This window comes from Puma concolor, chromosome B2, assembly GCF_028749965.1.
Source record: "Puma concolor isolate L17-30 chromosome B2, mPumCon1.1.hap2, whole genome shotgun sequence".
Taxonomy (NCBI): Eukaryota; Metazoa; Chordata; class Mammalia; order Carnivora; family Felidae; genus Puma; species Puma concolor.
In genome coordinates, this window is record NC_141671.1 from 65,047,575 (window position 1) to 65,069,700 (window position 22,126).

At 36.8% G+C, this 22,126-nt stretch overlaps 1 protein-coding gene and 2 pseudogenes across 5 annotated transcripts in view; 1 reads left to right on the forward strand and 2 right to left on the reverse strand.

Annotated features, from left to right (window-relative positions):
* Positions 1-22,126, forward strand: part of SMAP1 (small ArfGAP 1) — a 251,040-nt gene that overhangs the window by 70,027 nt on the left and 158,887 nt on the right. The window lies entirely within an intron of this gene.
* Positions 9,921-10,287, reverse strand: LOC112862152 (elongin-C pseudogene; annotated as a pseudogene).
* On the reverse strand, positions 16,598-17,939 carry LOC147581020 (heterogeneous nuclear ribonucleoprotein A1-like; annotated as a pseudogene).

The window sequence follows — 22,126 nt, forward strand, 5'->3', positions numbered from 1 at the left end:
CTTGTGCTTTGCCCTCAGGTTGCCTTTTGCTCCCTCATCAGAGGCAGGAGAGCTGCAGGAACAGCAAGTAGGAGTTCCTTTTCCGTGGCTAAGAGCAGACGAGTTCTCTAAGAAGGAAGAGTAGTTTATATAGTTAAAATATTTATGCACAATTTAGAGGGAATTTTGATTCAAAACACAGATGAAATGGTTAGTTTGGGACAGGAGAAAAAAATCAGGAAAAATACAGATCAGTTTATATGGAAGGAGAGTAAGAGGGATCTGGAATCTAAGGGACAGTTAGGTGGTGAAGTCATTTGCTGAGAATAAGGATAGTGGGACTTTGTAGGGGGATTTAAATCTATTCTCTGCATAGAAAACTTGCTAATAGTATGAATTTTAAAATAATTTAAAAGTATTTTAAACTAATCTGTTCCCTTATTGATGGGCATTTGCTTTCTAACATGGTTATGAAGAGTCCTGTTGTCAAAACTTTGTGTACACAAAATTATTTCTTCACAATAAGATCTTCTGTGTAAAAAGTGTATGTTAGAGTATGCTGATTAAAGTGTGTTTGAGTTGTATTGCCAGGAATCTTGGGGCTAGTTTACCTTCCCACCAGTAGTGTACAAAGACTGGCTGACCCTGTACACACAACCTGTCACTGGGTGTTCATGTTTTTGAAAAGTTTTCTTAACATGATTGGTGAAAATTTTATGACACTTTAATTTCTTAAAATTAATCATTTTAATGGGCTTATTGGTCATTTTTATTTTATGATTTGTCCCCTTCATTTTGGGAGCAGGGGTTGACTGCCTTTTCCAGATTTTTCTCTTGATCAGTCATTAGGCCACAACACAAAATTCGCGGCAACATTCATACCTGTGAGTATAGTGGTAGGCCACACCATTCACTCCTAGATTCTATAAGCAATGAATGAATCTTAAGATTCATTAAGTGATGGTGGAGTACTTTGGGAAGATTTTCAGGCCCGTATCTACGTTTTTTTCTTTTTGGTAACCATAAAATTATAGACAGTTTAGAGATAGAAGAGACCTGTCATGTGCCTAGTCTGATCTCCTAGTAGAGCAATGAAACCTATCATGAGAGATTAGAGGACTTGCTCAAAACTTTGCAACAATGAGAGAACTTGGGAGTGAACCTGTTCCTGGGCTATTGCCTTCTGAATCCATAAATGAATGTGTTACTCTTCAGTTTTATAAAAGGTAACTCTCAGCTTTTTAATTTTTTCATTTTCTTTACATTCACAATCTATACAGTGAGAAGGGTTGTAAGTTATGCATTTTTATGCTTAACCAAACCCTATCTGTGTAATAATAGGATGTTAAGAAAAAAATTTGGACATCACAGAAACAGTTACATATTAATTATTTAGCCATTTTTTTTAAACAGTGATTTGGCAATAAATATAAACATATTTCAAAACTTAGAATGTTGGTTGGTGTCTGCAGTGTTATCTAAAAGCAAATACTATCTCGTGAGATAAATCTGTAAATAGTGCTGAGAATAAGCTTAAAAAAGAGGGATTTTTGTAAATATTGGATATCTTTGTGCTTGAGAGGGAAATTTTGCAAATACAAAGTACTAGAATATTTGTGAAAGAGCAAACAAAATAATGGAAAGCTGTAATATGCTTGCTCAAACTTGAATTTTTAAGCTGAATTTTTTAATGATGCCATATCGCCTGAATAAAGTAAGAAATAGGTTTGACAAGGCTTAAACTTTAGTAGGACAGTCAGGTGAAGCATGGATTGTTCTTAAAATTAAGCTTCATTTCATTTTTCCCTTTTATTTTATACCATCCTGATGACTAGTGAATCCTTAAATTATTACCACCATTTAATTTCTTTGCCACAGTAAATTAACATTTGAAAAATGGCAGGGGAATGCTTTTTTGTTTTTGTAGTTTTTGTGGATTTTAAAGTTTTCCAGTGTCCTTGTAATATTTTGAACTAATGTACATATTCTTTCTTCGAAAGTTTTAAGATAAAAACAGTTATATACTATATAATAACGTTTCCTCCACAGTATTCTTCCTCTAGTTGACTGTGGGTTGGCAGATTCCTTGCTCTGCTGTTATCCTTGAAAGGACATTACTTTGGTAGCTAAAAAGCATGGGCTTTGAAGGCTCAGTGTTTTGGGTTAAAATCTCAGCTCTCCCATTGCTGCCTCTGTGATTTCATTTTTTTCTTTATCTCCCTCCCTCTCCTCTCTTTCTCCCCTGTCTCCGTCGTTCCTTATAGTGGGAGTGTGGTATTTAAACTTTCTAAGCTTCAGTGTCATTATGTGTAAAATGGCCATACCTGTTGTCACAGGATTATGAGAGTTAACTGAATTTATGAAGTAACGTCTGGCCAAAATAAGGGTTGATAAATGATAAGGGTATGATAATTATGTCAGGTCTTGTTTTTTTAAAGCAGTTATAGTCATTTATTCATTTTATTACTTTGCAGGAAACATTTGTGAATTATATTTTGTTTGGTAAATAATGTAATTGAGCAGATTCTGAGCACAAGAGTACTTCATGGAAAGTTCAGGAAAAGAAGGTAGTTATCTTTATCTTTTTTAACCCTTTATGTGCTGGTCCACTAGAGCAGACATTAGAGGTATACAACAGAAGCCCAGCCCTGCCCTGCCATTTAGGAGTCTTTACTTTGAGGAGAAAGGCAGGCCATAAGCACAAATACTATAAATATAAATACATATGTAATGTGTATTTATACTATATATATGTATATAGTCTGGATATCTGAGTGGAGGGGGTAGTGCAAACATTGAGTGTTATAGAGGTTCAGAGAAAGTAAAAATCACCAAGAGCAGGAATTGGGGAAGGCTTTTAACAAAAAAGGTAGTTCTTGAAAAGGATAAGCGTGGCTAAGTTATTCTAGGTAGGAAGAAGCTGGAAGCAGGCTTGTCCATATACTTACTTAGTGCACATGCTTTTTATGTTCCTAGAAGCAGGTATAGGTACCAGGCAGAAATGTAGGAGAGTGGATAGACAAGGGAGTGATTATTGTTTTGGGAGTCATTTGCCTGGAAATGTTTACCACAGCCATGAATGGATTAGACACAGATCAGAGGGTCAGTGACCAAGACATGGGGAGGCAGCAGTCAGAAGTGGAATCACTGAGGGAACTCAATAGTGGCCTGCAAGACTGCAAGGAAAACCAGAACAGAGAAGCTTCAGGACAAGGGGGCTTTCAGAAGTTGGTACGTAACAGGGAGAAAGGAAAAATTAATTGTAATAGGCATGTAAAGGGGCTAGAAAAGGTCTCTTTCTCTCTCTTTTTTGTTGTTTCTGGATATTTTCTTTGTTCTTAGAAAAGGGCATTTAATTTTGGTAGACATTAAAACTATTTCCGAAGCACTTTATGAAAGTGTGTGTTGTGAAACTCTTCAGAGCTTGTTTTCCACCCTTTGTACAGTAAGAGTCGAGAAAAGTGAATCTTCAGTATGTTGGCACTGTTTCTCAAGTTTTTCTCAGGAAACAGTTACCTTTTTTTTTTTTAAACATTGATGAGGGAGCAAAAGGCAAGCTGATGGCAGAGCATAAGCTAACCTCCCACTCCCACAGGTGGGGATATGTGTGACGTTCCTTAGGGACTCGTGGACGCCCAAGAACAAAGGAAAAGGAAAATCAAATGGTTAGAGATCACAATCATGCAGGACAGAGTCTCCATCAGTTTGCAACTGTCTTAATGATTTAAAAGAAAAAAGTAGTCTCCAGAAACCTAGACTCAATTTTCTGGAGCCCTAACATCACCTTCCCTTCCACAGGATAGAAAATCTTACATAATCAGTCACTTTTCACAACCCCAGTGCAGCTCTTTCTGCCCACGGGTCCTGTTCCCATTGTTTAATAAAACTATCTTTTTGTCCCGAAGAAGTCTCAAGAATTCTTAGCTGGTGACTCTGAACCCCACTACTTAAAAATTACATCAGCACCGTTGCCACATTTCATTGTTTGTTTTGGTTTTGGCATTTAGTTTACTTTTGAAACAAATGCTTTGTTTTTTTCATGGAATTTTGATAACTTTTATATTCTATGAAGAAAATTCTTTAGAATTTATTTTGTGGCCTAAGGAATATTGTAGTATATATGTAAATGGCCTTGAAAATGAGGCTTGACTGACATTTTGTCACGGTTATTTTGTTTTATTTGAAGGATTATAGTTAACTCTTGGATCAACTGATAAAATTGACAAAAACTTGTTTCTGGGGTGACCTCTCAGTTTCTTTTTGAAAAATATGTTTATTTTTAGCAGATTTTCTCCCTTACCTCCAAGAAGTACAATTCCTTTTGTGTAAGTTAATATACTAATGTCTTTTGATTCAGTGCTATTGGACTTTTGGAACATTTGAAATTGGTGTTGAGGTGTTTATTATGTATATCTGCCCTCTGCTGGTGAAAATGCATTATTGCTCTTAATAGCTTCAGTAATTTATTTGAATGAAGCAATACTCTATATCAACAGTGACCATAAAATTACATTTGGAAAAAAATACATTTATCATTTGAAAGGAATATTTTTTTTTAGGATAGTCCTATGTAATGAATTATTCTGCCTAAAAGGCCAGTAGTGTCGTGGGTGAGAAATGCATACCCACTACACTAATGATTATTTTTACATCGTTTGCGTTTGTATTCTTTTTTGAAATTTTTTGAAAGTTCTAGACCTATTCTGTCTAATGTGGTAGCCAATAGCCATATTTGGCTATTTAACTGAGGTTACATTTTCAGTTCCTTATTCCCACTAGCCACATTCAAGGCTTAATAGCCACCTGTGGCTAGTAGCTACCATGTTGGACAGTGCAGATTAAAGAATGTTTCCATATCACAGTTCAATCAACAGTGTATTCTAATGTTTTAAATTTAAATAACAAGGATTATTATTTTAATGAAGTAGTTCTTACAGTTGCAATGAATTTCTTTCTTTGCCATGTACCTTTGGATGTGTAATGATAGTGATACTGGTTTTGATTTGCATTTCCCTAATAGCTAATGCTTTCAAACATCTTCTCACATGCTTATTTTGCCATCTGTATGTTCTCTTCAGTGAAATAAATCTATGTTTTTTATTTCTAATAGAGTTTTTTTTTACTGTTGAGTTTTTTTATACACTTAAGACTTTTTTTTTAAATTTTTTTTTTTAACGTTTATTTATTTTTGAGACAGAGACAGAGCATGAACGGGGGAGGGTCAGAGAGAGGGAGACACAGAATCTGAAACAGGCTCCAGGCTGTCAGCACAGAGCCCGACACGGGGCTCAAACCCACAGACCGCGAAATCATGACCTGAGCTGAAGTTTGCCGCTTAACCGACTGAGCCACCCAGGCGCCCCAAGACTTTTTTTTTTAAGTTTATTTATTTTGAGAGAGATAGAGACAGCGCGAGTGGGGGAAGAGCAGAGAGGGAGGGAGAATCCCACACAGGCTTCAAGCTGGCAGCACAGAGCTGTACAGGGGGCTTGAACTCAGGAAACCCCAAAATGATGACTTGAGCTGAAACCCAAGAGTGGGATGCTTAACCTACTGAACCACCCACATGCCCTTCCCCCCCCATTGTCAAGATACTATTGAGTTTTGAAAGTTCTTTATATATTTTAGATACTAGTTTATTGTTAGATATGCATATATTTTCTCATATTCTGTAGCATGTGTTTACATCCTTTTCACATGGTCTGTTACAGTTTTGATAAGGTCCAGTTTATTAATTTTCCCTTTTATGGATTATGTTTTATGGCAAGTCTGAGTACTATTAACCCAAATTCTGAAGCTTTCCTCCTATGCTGTTTCCTAAAAATTTTACGATTTTATATTTATGGCCATGATTCATTTTGAGTTGTTTTTGTATATGATTCAAGTTATGAATCAAAGTTAATTTTTTTGCATATGGGTTTTCAGCTGTTCCAGCACCATTTCTTGAAAAGATTATCTTTGAATCTCCTTTGCACCTTTCTCAAAAAACTGTATGTCTCTGGGAGTAATTCTGGATTTTGTTATGCTCCATTGATTTGTTTACTTTTATGCTAATATTACAATATCCATGTTACTGTAACTTTATAATAAGTCTTGAAGTCAGATAGTGTAAGTCTCTAACTTTGTTATTCTTTTTCAAAGTTGTTGTTGCTATTCTAGGTTCCCTGAATTAACATATGAATTTTAAAACCAGTTTGTCAGTTTCTAGAAAGTAATCATCTGGGCTTTTAATTGGAATTGCTTTGAATATGTAAATTCATTTGGGAGAAAATTGACATCTCTAACAGTATAGAGGCTTTCAGTCCATGAGCATATATATCTCTCCATTTATTTAGATTTTATTTCTTTCAGCAATATTTTGAAAATTTCAGGATACAGGTCTTTTCTCAGATTTATTTATTTTTATAAATTAAAAAATTTTTACTGTTTATTTAGTGTTTAGACAAAGAGACAGAGTGCCAGTGGGGGAGGAGCAGAGAGAGACAGAGACACAGAATCTGAAGCTGTCCACACAGAACCCAACACAGGGCTCAAACTCACTAGCTGTGACATCATGACCTGAGCCGAAGTTGGACGCTTAACTAAGCCACCCAGGTGCCCCTTGTCAGATTTATTTTTAAGTAGTTTTTATTTTTAAATGTTATTGTAAATGGATTTTTTAGCATTTCAATTTTTGATTATTGTTGGAATATAGAAATACAGTAGGTTTTTGCATTTTTATGTTGTATTCTGCAACCTTGCTAACCTCATGTATTTGTTTTAGTAACTTTAAAAAAAAAATAGATTCAGATCTCCTACCTAGCTGATTTGTTATCCTCAAATAAAGACAATTTTTACTTCCTCTCCAATTTGGATGCCTTTACTTTTCTTTTTCCTACCTTATTTCACTAGCTAGAATTTTTAGTAAAGTAGGAGTGGTGACAGTGGACTGACTTCCTTGTCTTGTTCATGATGTTAAAGGAGAAAGCATGCGCACTTTCGCCCTTAAATATGTGTTGACCAAAGGTTTTTCACAGATTTTCTTTTGTGGAATTGAGGAAGTTCCCCTCTATTTTTAGTTGTCAAGACTTTTGAATATCAGAAAGGGATGTTGAATATTATCAATACTTTATCTGCATATATTGAGATCATAGTTTTGTTGTTCTTTAGTATAGGGAATTACGTTTAATTTTGATTGAATGTTAAACTAACCTGCATTCCTGGGACAAACCACACTTGGTCATGATGTATTATCTTTTTCATATATTCCTGGATTTGGTTTGCTAAAACTTTATTAAGAATTTTTGCAAATATCTGTGAAGGGTATTGATCTTTAAGTTTCATTTCTTATGATGTCCTTGTCTGGTTTTGGTATCAGGGTTATGTTGGCCTCATAGAATGGATTGGGAATTACCTCCTACCATTTTATCCCCCCGCCCCCCCCACCCGCCCAGTTTCCTGAATACTTGTGTAGAATTTGTATCATTCCTTAATTGTTTGGTAGATTTCCCTAGTGAAACCATCTGGGCCTAGAAGTTTTGCTGGAAGGTTTTTAACTATAGATTCAATTTCTTTAATAGATACTGGGTTATTCAGGTTTTTTCTTGTGGAAGGAGCTCATTTGTGTCTTTCAAAGAATTGGTGAATTTCTTAGCATAAAGTTGTTCATAATATTTACTTGTTATCTTTCTAGTATCTGTAGAATCTGTAGTGATGCCACTTCTCTTATTCCTGTTATTGGTCATTTGTGTTTTATCTCTTTTTCCTAATCATTTGGGTTAAAAGATTTATCAATTTTAATAATATTCTCAAGGAATCAACTTGTATTTTCATTGACCTTGGTTTCCTTTTTTGTTTCATTGATTGCTGTTGTCTTTAAGTCACCTTTGCTTTTGAAAGGTATTTTAGCAGGTAAACAGTTCTCAGTGGACAATATTTTACTTTCAGTACTTTTAAGATATTGTTTCACTGTCTTCTAGCTAGCATTATTTCTGATGAGAAAATTGTCATCATTGTATTTGTTCCTTTGTACATTATGCATTTCTTTCCCCCAGTTGCTTTTAAGATGTTTCTATTCATTTGTAGTTTTAAGCATTTGTTTTAATGTACCTTGGGTGATTTTCATGTTTATTGTCTTTAGGTTTTTTTGAGGTTTATGGTTTTCAAATAATTTGGAAACATTTTTGCAACAAATTAAACGAAAATTAAAACATTTGATTATAATTTTTCATGCTATAAAATATTTCATGTTTCAAAGATAATCTAATTCTGTTTTCTCTTGTTGAACACATGTTAATTATAGCTTTCTATTCTCAAAGTGATAAAGAATTTGGCTTAATATTTGCATTTTTTCTTTATGCTAAACATGCAACCAAGAATAATATATACCACAGTGTTATTTGTTAAAAATCTTAATATATCAATGTTTTATTGTTTTATTACTGATATCAAAGATAATGGGATTCCTGGGTGGCTCAGTTGGTTAAGCATCTGACTCGATTTCAGCTCAGGTTGTGATCTCAGGATCATGAGTTCAAGCCCTGCATTGGGCTCTGTGCTGGGTGTGGAGCCTACTTAAAAAAACCAAAGAAATAGGGCACCTGGGTGGCTCAGTCGGTTAAGCATCTGACTTTGGCTCAGATCATGATCTCACAGTTCGTGGGTTCAAGCCCCTTGTTGGGCTCTGTGCTGACATCTCAGAGCCTGGAGCCTGCTTCCGATTCTGTGTTTCCCACTTTCTCTGCCTGCCCCCCTCCTCCCCCCCCCCCCCGCTCTCACTCTGTCTTTCTCAAAAATAAATAACATTAAAAAATTAAAAAAAGACAAAAGAAACCAAACCACCTCCCCCCACAAAGATATTAAATGGGCTTATTTAGCCATCTTTATTATTTGTGAACTTGAAAGAAAGTAATTGAACTCTGTAGCTAATTCAGAATATCATTTTAGCCAATAGTTTCTGCCTTCACCATATCAAAGGCTTTTTAAAAGTAACAGTTCTGTATAGAGTCACTAGTTATTTAAATTATTTTTTCCACATTAAGCTGAAAATTGGTATTAATTGAGCCAGCATCTAAAGAAAGTGAAGAGGAAACAAGTTACTTTTCTTTTTTCTTCTTTCAAGTTTATTTATTTATTTTTGAGAGAAAGCACACATGCAGGGAAGGGACAGAGAGAGGGGGAGAGAGAGAATCCCAAACAGGCTCTGCACTATCACTGTAGAACCCAAGGTGGGGCTCCAACTCACAAACTGTGAGATCATGACTTGAGTGGAAACCAAGAGTCGGATGCTTACCTGACTGAGTCACCCAGACACCCCACAAGTTACTTATTTTTTTAATTATTTATTTATTTTGAGAGGGAGAGAGAGAGTGTGCAAGGAGGTGAGAAACAGAGGGAGAGAGACACAATCCCAAACGGCCTCAGCACTGTCAGTGCAGAGCCTGACTCCTGGCTTGAACTCATTATCCGTGAGATCATGACCTGAGCTGAAATCGAGTAGGATGCTTAACTGACTGAGCCACATGGGTTCCCCCAAATAACTTTTTGTACAAAAAGTAGTTTTGTGTAGTTAGCAATAAGCACAAACTCTGAATAAGTTGAGTATTGATTGTATGTTTTTTCTTAAGCTGTGATTTCATTCATTTCACTGGGCTGTTCAAAACTGTTTAGCGGCTCTTCTTGCTAATAGTATAAAATCAAATTTAGAAGTCAAGTGTCTCTGCAATGTCTTCAGGCTGTATTTTCACTTATGCTGTCCTCCCTTGTTTTCTGTTAGGTACTGTTGATCAAAGATACTGTGAGTTCCCACCTCTACATGTGTGCTTGGTTTTTGTTGTCAGGGCCTTTGCACTTACACAAAGAAAACTTTGCTGTTTTCTTTCTAACTGGCTCCTTGCTTTAGGAATTTATTTGTTATTTACTTATCTATCTATGTATGTGTTTGTTAATTAATTATAACTTATTTAACAATTTGGGAGGTTCACAGCCATCAGCAGTTCCAGTAAAATTTCAGTTGGGAATTTTGGAATCTCCATGGAGTTGTCAGTGTAGTGAACCTTGTAGGTAAAATACATGCATACTTTTGATAGCACATGTGAAAGAATCTGTCTAAAATTGTCTTAATTACTTTTGTTCTCTGCAAACTGAGCTGGGTCACTCAACATGGCTTTACTGTTTCAGATGTTAGTGCATGCTCTCTTTTGACAATAAATTCATGACCACCTGAAGATACCAATTTGACACTCATGGCATCCGTCAGGCCTTCACAGCCACCATAGGTTTTCTCTTCTCCATCCATTATGTTCTTATGAAATTCTACTTTACTTCCACAGGAACCTGGTGAGGCGGGGATGCACAGTCTGTTGCCCGCTTTCGCCTATAGAAAGTGCCTAGGGCTCTGTTTAAATGCCACTTTATCAGTGTTGTCTTCCCTGACCACTGTACTTAAAATAGTATCCATTCTTTTTTTTAAGCACTTCTTATCCTCCTTACCCACTTAATTTTTTTCCTCCATAGACTTTATCTTAAAATCTGACATCTTATACATTTTATAACTTGTTTGTTTCTCTGTCTTGCTCCACTGGGATATATAGTTCTTGAAGGAAGAGACTAAATCTGCTTTAGTTCCCAGCTCGATCCCTAGCATCTAGAAAGTTCTTGGCACATAGTAAGCATTCAGCACATATTTGATGGCAGTAACTCAGTGAATGAGTGAATGAACAATTAACCTTCTGAGTCTTTTCTGCTCATCCAAATCTCATCTATATTTCCAGGCCCATTTCCAAGTTACACTTCATTCACGAAACTGTCTTTGAATGAAGCTGCCTCCCAACTACTTCAGCTCATCATGATATTTTCCTCCTTTAAACTCATGGCATTTTCATATCACTGTAAGAATTTTCTAATAGATATAGTTGCACATGATTGGAGTAGTCTCTAAAATTGGGACAATTTTATTACTTGAAATGTTTACAGAGTGACAGACTGGCCTTGTTGGTGGGGGGGGGACAGGAATTCATATATATAGTTCTCTTTGTGCTAAGTGCTTGTTTAATTTTGAGGGACCCTAAGAGATAGATGAATTCACCCTATTTTGTAGTTATGGAAACTGATATTTAGAGACGTCATATGTTTTGTCTATAGTTCCATAGTCATAAATGTCTGATAGGTGTTTCAAAACCAGGTCTTTTTTTGTAAAAGAGCTTTTATGCTGCCTCATTGAGTAACTTCTTCATGAACTCAAGGTCTATTATAATTGTGTGAAGTTTGGTATTTTTACTATTGAATGAAGGCCTGAATGGCATAGAATTACAGCATTTGGTTAGGAAGAGAAAATGTTTGAATAATTGTATAATTAGAAACAGAGAAGGGAACCAAAAGGGAAACACAGGCACCAAACTTTATCATTCTGTTCATATCTTGGCTTGGTGATTGGTCAAGAATTTGACAACAAAGTTGGTTGATCTTATTTTGATTTAAGACTCATTTATTGCTATGGCTTATTCTTCGATTTTTGTTTTTAGATGATCTAAGTGATCTTACTTAAAAATTAAAATGAGGGGCGCCTGGGTGGCGCAGTCGGTTAAGCGTCCGACTTCAGCCAGGTCACGATCTCGCGGTCCGTGAGTTCGAGCCCCGCGTCGGGCTCTGGGCTGATGGCTCAGAGCCTGGAGCCTGTTTCCGATTCTGTGTCTCCCTCTCTCTCTGCCCCTCGCCTGTTCATGCTCTGTCTCTCTCTGTCCCAAAAATAAAAATAAAAACGTTGAAAAAAAAATTTAAAAAAAAAAAAAATTAAAATTAAAAATCTATTAAGCCAAAATCTAGAGGGTAATAACTACCATGTATAATTGGGAGGTATGTTAATTAAAGTTAATACTTATCAAGAACTTATCTGTGTCAGATACTGTTATTTTGTGTACATTACCTCATTTAATGTTTTCTGTGACCATTGTCAAATATCTGTTTTCTGCACCATTTCACAAATAAAGAAGCTAAAAGCTTAGGAAGTGTGTCCCAGCCCACAGTGAAATGGTGGAGTCAGCAGTGGCCTCAAACTTTTTGTCTCTGAGACACATTGAGGAAAAAGCATTTTGCATGGTGCCTCAATATATATATACATACATACAACTGAAAGAAATGTTTCTTGAATAACATTTATTCTTACTATAGTATTGCACATTCTGTTTTGTTATGTTTACTTCAGAATAGCTATAACATATATATGGTCATTATCTGCAGTCTGAAAATCTCTGCTATGTTCACTTCCTGACTGTACAATAGTAACCCACTTTTGGTTTCTTTACTTGCTTGTATCCTCTTTATTATAACTACCAACTTATATTTTGATAGCAGAAACAAAAAAAATTAAGTCTTGTAGTGAAAAAAGGTTACTTCCCCCCACTTAGGCTTTTCATTTTAAGCTAAAACTGATGAACTAATTTCTTGTTTTTAGTGGAGATCGTGTTTATTGATATTGCATTTTTTGAACTTGCCTTTTCTCACGGTTTCATGTGGACCAGATATATACCATAGTAAACTGTTTCTGAAAGAAACTTTTATCTAGCTGCACAGAGGGTGATTTGGTAAACTACTATAGGATCTGTGTAAAATAGAGATTAAAGTGGGTTCATATTATTGTTTAGATTGTACTGTCATTCCATTTATTTTCTGGACACTTGAAATATTCACATATTTTTAAAAAATTATGTAACCCTACTTGTATTTAATAAGTGCTTTTGTATTAATGAACAAATGGAAATAAATTAACTCTTTCTCATACTGCCATATGGTACCCCCATTAATCAAAATTAAGATACCTATCCACGATTTTCTGAATTATTTTATGTGATGAGTATTTCTAGAATTTTGGCATGAATGTGTATCTAATAATAATGGGACCTAGAATTCAGGAATGAAAGAAAAAAATAGAATAATTGAGTTGCTAATAAATAGGCCTAGGGTATATTAAATAAACCAGTGTTTAATATAGTTTCTAGAATTTAACATTGGGAATTAGAATAATATTAGAATAAAATGTAGGATTAAGAATTGTTGGGGAGGAAACATTTTCTTTACCCTTCAGAATTCTTCTGGCTGGTCTAAGAATTAAATTGACATGAGAGATAGATTAACAGGAGAAAATAAAATTTAATTCATATGTGTGGAAGCCATTGAGAGTATGGTCTTATTTTCTTCTTACTTTTGCCTTGACCAGAAGAAAATAAAACACTTATTTTTAAAAGTGAATTATTTTGGCATTTAAAACAGACATTTAAAACTTAGTATTAAAAATGCATAAATCTAACACATTTTCAAGTGGTACTTTTAGGTGAATTTGTTTCTAGTTACACTGTTTAATAGAACTATGGCATTTTTTTCTTTAGTATATTGGGGAGACATATTTGGGCATTAATTCTCATTTTTCTTAGGTATTTTTACCTAAAGGTCTTTTTTTTTTCTTTGTTTTTAGAGAGTGCATATGTGCATGCACGCGTGCGTGCACATGCACACAAGTTGGGGAGGGGCAGAAGAAGAGGGAGAGAGAGAATTTAAACAGGTTCCATGCCCAGCATGGAGCCTGATGTAGGGTTCCATCTCACCACTGACCATGAAATCATGACCTGAGCCAAAATCAAGAGTCAGACAATTAACTAACTGAGCCACCCAGGTGCTCCTACCTAAAGGTCTTAGAAGACTATAAATGCATGAGGATTCCAGAAAAAATATGTTAAATTTTAAGTTTAATGTATTATTTTCGTGCTGTTGATTGGGAAATAAAAAGTTATATGACTTGCTGATTTTTCTCAGAGCAGATTTTGTTAAATGACAAAAACAGAATATTTTATTAATTGTTCCCTTCTCCACACAAGCTGTGTTTCCTGTATTTTTATTTTTTTCTTGGTCATTGGTACTAGGGTAAATATATATAAAGTTTTCTCCCATTTCAACTTAAAGACTTTCTTTGTTCAGTGGTCATTAGGCATATCATTATATACAGCCCTACTTCAGTCTTAACTTGTAAGGAAATTCTTGAGTATAAGTTGATTCCCTTTGCCGCATTTACTTTTTGCCCACAAGCCTAGACTAATCTTGTATTTCTGATAACCATGATCCATTTTTCTAGTGGCATTTTTCTCACAAGGCTCAGAATTAGAAAATTTCCTTTTTGTCTTGGCTGTGGAATATATGTGAAAATCTCTTTTTGAGATTTGCAAAAACTTATACTGCTAGAAACTTTAGAAAGAAACGGACAAATTAACAAAACAAGACAATAAAATCCAAAATGTAATAATTCTTCTTAAGTGGTTAGGAGAAATCTTAAAAAAAATTTCAGTATTACTAGAAGTTGGGCTAGGGAAGTAGGTGAAGCTGACCATGAAGGGCCTTGTTAAGTGATGCTTAGGGGAGTTAAACTTTATCTGATGGTTTGTAAGTCTGAAAAGCAGTGTTTATATCCAGGAGGTTATTTCAGAGGACATTGTAGTAGTCTAGGACTCTAGATGTTGAGATCTTGAACTGGGGCAGAGGCCCAGCTGGAATGAGATTAGTCATGGATTTGAAAAAAATTCAAAAAATAAAATGATTAGGGTGTTTGCTTGATGGAATGGTTATGGATGATGCAAGAAAGAGGAGTTAAGAATGACTTCTTTATTTCTCTCCTTAAGTCATTAGCTGGGTAGTGTTATTACCAGCTGAGTTGGAGGAATCAGGAAGAGCTGTGTGAAAAGGAGGGTAAGAGGGAAGAGTTAAGTGGAGAGGTGAATTTCATCTTGGGCATGTTTAATTGGTGATGGTGTGGTGTCCAGATTGGTTATTAAGAATTTGATGCTTAGCGGGGTGCCTGGGTGGCTTAGTTGGTTGAACACCTGACAATGTCAGCTCAGGTCATGATCTCACAGTTCGTGAGTTCAGTTTGTGAGTTCGAGCCATGCATCAGTCTCTGTGCTGACAGCTTGGAGCCTGTCTGCCTCTCTCTGCTCCTCCCCCACTCACGCTCCATGTCTCCCTCTCAAAAATGAATAAGCATTAAAAAAAAAAATAAAAGAATGTGATGTTTAGAGAAGAGATATGCCACATTTTCTCAATTATAAAAAATACTTTCTTGTATTTCTGATATTGAGAAGTCCCATAATCTATGTACCTTTAATGTGTTATTTCTCCTTAAAAACTATTATTTTATATCATATATAATCAGTGGAATGGGAAGTGCAGATTTTGGCCTTTTAATAATAGTAGGTGATATTAGCAGGAAAAGTGTGGGATACAGGGAAAAGGCCATACTAGTCTTACAAAAATGATTTGAAAGTACAGAGTGCTTTCATGTGGATTTTGTCATTTGAGGTTCATAGTGGTCATTTGATTATGGAAGATGGTGGTATTTTCACTTTCAGATGAAGAACCTGACGTTCAAAGAAGTGTAAATACATGGGGCGCCTGGGTGGCGCAGTCGGTTAAGCGTCCGACTTCAGCCAGGTCACGATCTCGCGGTCCGTGAGTTCGAGCCCCGCGTCAGGCTCTGGGCTGATGGCTCAGAGCCTGGAGCCTGTTTCCGATTCTGTGTCTCCCTCTCTCTCTGCCCCTCCCCCGTTCATGCTCTGTCTCTCTCTGTCCCAAAAATAAATAAACGTTGAAAAAAAAAATTAAAAAAAAAAAAAAAAGAAGTGTAAATACAGAGATAATTTTTTCTTAATTATTTTTATTATAGTTGTCTATGGAATGATAATTTATTATTCATTTCTACAAATGAAAGCATATAATAAGATGAAGGAAACTATTCATGCAGTACTCTCCCTCACCCTTTTTCCACTCTTCAAATGTTAACATTTTACCACATTTGTTTTCTTTTTCCTGTATGTATACTTTAATTTTTTTCCTAGACTCTTTGAGATATGCTCCTGTATTCCTAAATACATCAGTGTTTATCTTCTAAAAACAAGGACTTTCTTACATAACGACAGTACAGTTACCAAAATGGGAAATTACCTTGATACTATTATCTGATCTATAGATATTACTCTGATTTCACCAGTTGTCCCAATAATGCGAGGAATAACTTTTTGATTTGTCAGATTCAACAAATACGAATGAAAAGAGTGTTAGGAAAATAAGCAAGCTTTTAGATTGATGTTAGAGCATTTGTAAACAGTCTGCTTTCCTAAGATAATTAATGGACATAAGTCTTTGAGTATAGTTCCCTCCTCTGTATCCTGCAGTTAGACTTTGAAGTTTGGAGAGATTAGGGGGTAGACTACTTTTTGTTTTTGCCTTACAACCTCTTCCCATGCCTGATGGAATAGTAGCCCATGCTCCAAACTTTCTTTGGTGGAATCTTAGCAGTATTTTTCTTATTTAGCTTTATCTATTTCTCTCTTGTCTTTGTTTCATACTTACTAAGCATGTGCTGGGCACTGAATTAAAGTGCTGGAAGTCTGTAGATGTAGTGATTATGATGGTTTATTCTCAAATAGTTTGAGCAACAGCCATTTACAAATATTTCATAGTAAATGTTTTATTACTATATTTGATGTAGGGGTGTAAAAGTAGCCCTTCATAGACCCTAAAAAACAAACAAAACCTCATTGGTAATTCTTTTTTTTTTTTTTTTTTTTTTTTTTTTTAAAAAAGACACATTTATTCAGCGTCATGATCAGACTATTACATTTAGCAATCAACAGCATGGGTGCAAAAAAAAAAATCTACATTAAAACCCTTTGTTGGAATGCTTTACACTTTCCACAGAACAGAAACTAAAATAACCTGTTATACAATTAGTCACAAATACAGTCCTCGAGTTTTTTGCCCATACACATGAGTATTGTCTAAAACATGTCTTCTTTGTAGCAGCTAGGCCCTGCCACCACTGTGCTTGGCTGAGTTCACAAATCTGTTGTAACCTGTAGTTTCCCTGTCACTTCTCTGGCTCTCCTCTCCTGCTAAGCTTTGTTTCCTGGCAGTAATTAAAACCTTCTGCCACTGCCATAGCTACTGCTGCTGCTGGAACCGCCATAGCCACCTTGGTTTCGTGGTTTGGCAAAGTATTGGCCTCCACCACCATAGGGGCCAGATCTTCTGCCTCCAAAATTTCCTCCTTTCATGGGTCCAAAATTTGAAGATTGATTGTTGTAATTGCCAAAATCATTATAGCTTCCACCACCTCCAAAGTTGCTTCCATCGTTACCAAATCCGTTATAGCCATCCCCACTGCCACCATATCCACCACCACCTCGACTGCCGCCAAAGCCACCTCGCCCACTGAAGTTTCCTCCACGGCCAGAGTTGTCATTCCCACCAAAACCACCTCCACGACCACCACCGAAGTTCCCAGAACCACTTCGACCTCTTTGGCTGGAAGAAGCACTAGCCATCTCTTGCTTAGATAAAGCTTTCCTTACTTCACAGTTGTGGCCGTTCACAGTATGGTATTTTTGAATGACAATCTTGTCTACAGAGTCATGGTCATCAAAGGTCACAAAAGCAAAGCCTCTGTTTTTGCCACTGCCTCGGTCAGTCATGATTTCAATCACTTCAATTTTCCCATACTGTTCAAAATAATCTCTTAGATGATGTTCTTCAGTGTCTTCTTTAATGCCACCGACAAAAATCTTTTTCGCAGTTAAGTGGGCACCAGGTCTTTGAGAATCTTCTCTCGAGACAGCCCTCTTTGGTTCCACAACTCTTCCATCCACCTTGTGTGGCCTTGCATTCATGGCTGCATCCACCTCTTCCACAGTGGCATAGGTGACAAACCCAAAGCCTCTGGAGCGCTTGGTGTTTGGATCTCTCATTACCACACAGTCCGTAAGCGTTCCCCATTGCTCAAAATGGCTCCTCAGACTCTCATCGGTTGTTTCAAAGCTCAAACCTCCAATGAAAAGCTTCCGCAGCTGTTCAGGCTCTTTGGGAGACTCTGACTTAGACATGACGGCGGTGGGAGGGGAGACTTTCACGATGCTTACTCGGCGGCGTCCACGGGCAGAAAGGAGTAATCTCAAACCTCATTGGTAATTCTTAAAAAAAAATTTTTTTTAAATGTTTACTTATTTTTGAGGGGCACCTGAGTAGCTCCGTCAGTTAAGCATCCAACTCTTGATTTCAGGTCAGGTCAGGTCATGATCCCACAGTTAATGGGTTTCAGCCCCGCATCGGGCTTTGTGCTGGCAGTGCAGAGCCTGCTTGGAATTCTCTCTTTTCTTCTTTCTCTTGCCTCTCCCCTGTTCTTCCATGCTCTCTTAAATAAACTAAATAAATAAATAAGAATAAATGTTTATTTATTTTTGAGAGAGAGACAGAGTGTGAGCAGGGGAGGGGCAGAGAGAGAGGGAGACACAGAATCTGAAACAAGCTCCAGGCTCTGAGCTGTCAGCACAGAGCCCAACGCGACTTGAACTCATGAACGGTGAGATCATGACCTGAGTCAAAGTGGGAAACTTAACATACTGAGCCACCCAGAAACCCTTCATTGGTAATTCTTAAACATGTCTTAAACATTTCTTAAGGTATGCCTAAACGTGAGGAAGGCATATCCACTTCCTCAGGTCCTTTGTATTTATTGTTCCTATTGCCTTAATTCCTCTTGCCCAGATAGCTGCATGGTGTGTTCCCCTACTTTCTTCAGATCTGTGGTGAAATACAAATTTTCCTGACCAAATAACAATTACCTTTCCCTTCCTTCTTTCCATTTTTCCTTTATTTTTCTCCATAATACTCACTGCCATTGACATACTGTTACTTTTACATGTTTGTGTACAGCTTTCTGTTAGAATATAAGCTCCATGAGGGCAGGAGCTTATCGGTTTTATCACTGAATCTCCAGAGTCTTAAACAGTAGTGCCTTGAAATAGTAAGCATTCAGTAAATATTTGTTGGTTAAATACATGTGCTGCTATTCTGACTGTAACAGACTTAAGGAAAAAAAAACATTTCTGAGGGAATTAAATGTTATAACTTTTTTAAAAAAATTTTTTTTTTCAACGTTTTTTATTTATTTTTGGGACAGAGAGAGACAGAGCATGAACGGGGAAGGGGCAGAGAGAGAGGGAGACACAGAATGGGAAGCAGGCTCCAGGCTCTGAGCCATCAGCCCAGAGCCCCACGCGGGGCTCGAACTCACGGACCGCAAGATCGTGACCTGGCTGAAGTCGGACGCTTAACCGACTGCGCCACCCAGGCGCCCCGATTTTTTTTTTTAATAAAACAAAAATATTCTTTTCTTACCATTTAATGTCAGTTTTGTTTCAGACGAATTGTAGAAGAAATTAATTACCTCTGTTGTTGCAGGTGATCTTTGCACTTACAGGGCTTTTTTTGTTTGAGGTTGTTTTTTGTTTTGTTTCCGTTTTTGTTTTTGTTTTGTTTTTAAGATAGGAAATTTCTGTGAGCTCAGTTTTTAGTAATCATAATCGCTTGGCCGCTATCAATGCTTCATATTCCAGCTTCCAGGAAGTGATTGATTAAAACAGCATGATCCTTCTAATCAGCATTGTAGTGATTCTTTGAAGCTTGTAAAGCCACTTAGGAACTGTGATTATCAAATGTCATCCCTACATGTCATCTTTAACAGTACTGATGCTACTTTATAGGAAAACATGAATTTGAGGTAGGTTAACCATAGGTGACTAGGTCATACCAAAATATGTTACTTTCAGATTTTAATAAAAGGAATATTTTAAAGAACATTTTATTTCCTTCTTAGTAAAACATTGTATGTTAAATAGTTAATATTTAAAAAAAATTATTCTGTTGAGTGTATTTGCTGAAAGAAATGGTTTGACACTTGTTGAAATACTACTTATGGAACTTCTCTTTAAACTTTTTGGTTTTATGCTGAAACCTTTTTAATAGCACCTGCATCCATGACTTCTTGCCTGACATTTCTGTGTTTCTGCCAGGGCTCTATATCCTGAGATCATCAACTAGTATATTCTCAACTTCAACTTCTACTTCTACTACTGGCTGCCATTCTTTTTTTCTGGTAAAGTAAGGGAAAAGCAATAAAAATAATGTGTGATGTTCATGTCTACATTTAAAGAAATGTACACAGGATTTTTAAAAAAAATTTTTAATGTTTATTTTTGAGAGAGAGAGAGAGAGACAGAGAGATACAGAGCACAAGTGGCAGACGGGCAGAGAGGGAGACACAGAAACCAGAACCAAAGCAGACTTCAGGTTTTGAGCTGTCAGCACAGAGCCTGTCGTGGGGTTCGAACTCATGAACTGTGAGATCATTACCTGAGCCAAAATCAGACATCCAACCGACTGAGTCATGCAGGCACCCCTACACAGGTTTTTTTTTTTTTTTAAAACAGCCTTATTGTGATATAATTTGCATACTATAAAGTTCACTTATTTTAAGTGTCTAATTCAGTGATTTTTTTAATGTTTTAACAGAGTTCTGCAACTATCACCATAATAAAATTTTAGAACATACCGTTATTCCCAAAAGATCCCTCTTCATGCTTATTTGTAGTGATTCCCCTCCCTGCAACATACATGTACAGGTTCTTTTGCAAGGTTGTAGTTCACCTGTTTACAAGGTAGAAAACATGTTTTCATGGGCTGTTGCTTGGTTTTCTTTCTGATCAGCAAGACCTAGCTGACCATGAACAATGAAAGGCTAATCAGAACTTTTGGGTAAAGAACAAAAGGCCTTGTGATAGCAAAAGAGAGAGCTTCTTCCTTGTTTCATGTTTGATTGTGGACAATATTTTGATGCAGGCTATTCTCTTTAATATCTTTTTTCTTTTATTTTTTAAAGTTTTATTTATTTATTTTGAGAGAGAGAGAGAGCAAGCAAGCAGGGGAGGGGTAAAGAGAGGGAGAGAGAATCCCACGATGTGGTGCTGAAACTCAGGAACCATGAGATCATGACCTGAGCCGAAGTCAAGAATCAGGTGCTTAACCCTCTGAGCCACGTCACCCTGGAGCCTCTCCTTTTTTTTTTTTTTTTTTTCTTTTCCAGTTTATTTATTTATTTTGAGAGAGAGATACAGAGAGTGAGAGAGTGGGGGAGGAGAAGAGAGAGGGAGAGACAGAATCCCAAGCAGGCTCTGCCTTGTCAGGGCAGAGCCCAGCGCGGGCGGGGCTCAAACTCAAAAACTATGAGATCCTGACCTGAGCTAAGATCAAGAGTCAGACTCTTAACCAGCTGAGCCACCCAGGCATCCCATCTTTAGGATCCTTTTTTTATTATTAAAAAAAAATTTTTTTTAATGTTTTACTTATTTTTGACAGAGAGAGAGACAGAGCATGAGCAGGGGAGGGGAGGGTCAGAGAGAGAGGGAGACACAGAATCTGAAGCAGGCTCCAGGCTCTGAGCTGTCAGCACAGAAGCCGATGCAGGGCTCGAACTCACAGACCGCAAGATCATGACCTGAGCCAAAGTCGGACGCTCAACTGACTGAGCCACCCAGGTGCCCGTAGGATCCTTTTATTGTGTGTCCCTTTCCCTAGGCATCCACTACTGTGATAGTGTGTTATGAAAATACTCTTTACAGCTCAGTTGATTTTTGCCCTCCCTCTCCCCTGTCTTCCCCCTTGATCAAAATTCTCTGTCCTTTGCAATTTCCTTCTTCAACAGATCAAACCAAACCCAGTTCTACTGCCTGTAATCTTGGGGATCATGGGGAAAGAAATAAAGTTAATTATAATAATGTGGGAAGCATTGATACTTCTGGAGAGTTGAAAAGATTATTTGCATCTTTAGTCTATATTATTGGCCTCCACAGTAAGTGAGTTGGCATTTCAAAAAGTTGACACAATGAAGTAAAAGCAGTCTGCCAGTGTAAAGGAGTTTTGTTTGGAAGGTTGGAAATATCATAGTAGGAGATGGAGAGTTTCCATAGTTGCATATTGAGATATGTCCGTGGCATCGTCTTGGCTCTTTCTCCCCCCTTTCTAGCATTTAAAACCCTAAACTTCTTACTTCTGAAAATGGTGTGGTAATATTTCCTACCTCACATTTATTAGGATTTCGTCAGACAGTATATTTGGAAATATGGTGAACGATGTCTTGAATATTCAGTATGGTGGTGGTTTCCTTTAAAAGAACCTTCTAGCAATTTTGGCAGCAGTAACTCAGGTGGCTCAAGGCCTTAGCTATCATTTGTAAGCTAGAGGCTGCCTACATTTTTATACCAGATGTTGTGCTGCATCCAGAAATCAATAAAATGAT